Genomic DNA, 1,766 nt, shown 5'->3' with positions numbered 1-1,766 from the left:
AAGTCATAGAAATTTGGTTTAATCTCTGTTTGCTGAGTTAAAACCCTGCAACCATCTCCCTTACATCAGTGCGGATGAGCTTACATCCAATGGACTGCAGCAATTCAAGTAGATGGCACCCCACCATTTTGTCAAGAGCATTTAGATGAGCAATAAATGCTGGCCAAACAAGTGATATGCACACTCCCTGAATGGATTAAAAAAAAACATTGCACTATCATAGAGACACTACTTGTGTTTGATGAGCAAGTTAATAATCCCCTTGGTAAGGATGGAAGGGATCCTAGTGGGCTTACAACACAAATTGTTAAGGCACTGCCATCTACTTCATGGCATCTAACTGTTTTGGGCCCTCTTGTGGCACAGCGGTGGCGCCCCCATACCTGAATCAGGAGGCCTGGCTTGAAGTCCCAGCTGTTTAATAACATCCCTGAACAGATTGATTAGAAAAATAGGTTAATGAAAAAAAGCCTCTGAGTGGAAACACAATCCCAAATTTCTTTCTTTATAACTATTGCTGCTATATGAATATCACTGCACATTTTTAGAAAACCATACTGTGTGTGACTGAATCGGGCCAACTTCACGACTAAGAATTTTTCCAACATAGTCTCAAGATCTTTCAGAGGTATCATTGGATATTTTCAAATTGATGAGTGAGAGCTATCTCCTTCTGATGGTTAAAGTGATTTTGAACAGTCAATCAGATTCAACACTCAGAAATCCACTGCATATAAAACACTCACAGTGCAGTGCAAATTGCCACTAGATTGTTGCTCTCACTCAAACAAACCTTGCGGATGGCCATTGGGGAATTGAAATGCAGTAAGTGGCATCTTTTGGTGTTTGTACTTAGGATGAAGTATGTTTTAATCTGCATTTAACTTAAATTGAGCTATAAATGTTCAACATTATGACAAAGTTAAAATATTTACTTTTGGAGTTCCCCACTTAAATGAGTGCAAAAGAAATTGAACACTTTCCCTATATTATCACAAATCCATCTCACAGCAGTTTTAGAAGACAACATCCTTCACACACATTACTTTCAGGCTAGTGCAGGACATCCGAAATATTATTTTCTGCTAGTGCCTATTTTAAAATAGGTAACAGGGATTTCTGTTGCTGGCATCATTAGCTCATCCTTTGAGATGAATCTTCAAAGAAAAACAGAATGACAACTGCAGAGCTCAAAAATAGCCTTACCATAGACCACCTGATTAAGGGATAAAATTTTAAATTTTCAAAAGTGTAAATTTCACTCAAAGAAGTAATTAGGGTAATGCAGGGATTTAAAGAATTTTCAAAAGGACAACCAAAACTTGTGGCCATAAATGTAAGAGAGTCACCAGGTAATTATGTGTCCAGAGAGTGGAGAGAATACACAACTCTCTATCAAATGGAGTTGATGAGTGGAGTTGCATTAGAATATTTAAGAGGAAATTCAATAAATGCATGAGGGTGAAAGGAATTGAGGTCTATACCAATATGGTGAGATGAAGATAATTGGGAGGAGATCTTTGTAAAGCATAAACTTTCATACAGAGCAGTTAGACAACATTACATGTTTTTATGCCATGTTTACCATCAGAAAGCTTCTATTGGATGGTGTCGTAAAAACAAAATCTTTTCCTTAACTAACTGGTCTTTCAGTTTAAGATAATGAAATGTGAGGCTGGATGAACACAGCAGGCCCAGCAGCATCTCAGGAGCACAAAAGCTGACATTTCGAGCCTAGACCCTTCATCAGAGAGGGGGATGGGGTG

At 38.2% G+C, this 1,766-nt stretch overlaps 1 pseudogene; it reads left to right on the top strand.

The window, feature by feature from the left end:
* The first annotated feature begins 234 nt into the window (after window positions 1-234).
* Window positions 235-349, top strand: LOC125452152 (U6atac minor spliceosomal RNA; annotated as a pseudogene).
* Window positions 350-1,766: the final 1,417 nt, after the last annotated feature.

Source organism: Stegostoma tigrinum, chromosome 5, assembly GCF_030684315.1.
Source record: "Stegostoma tigrinum isolate sSteTig4 chromosome 5, sSteTig4.hap1, whole genome shotgun sequence".
In the NCBI taxonomy this organism is placed as follows: Eukaryota; Metazoa; Chordata; class Chondrichthyes; order Orectolobiformes; family Stegostomatidae; genus Stegostoma; species Stegostoma tigrinum.
This window is presented reverse-complemented; position numbering and strand designations above follow the sequence as displayed.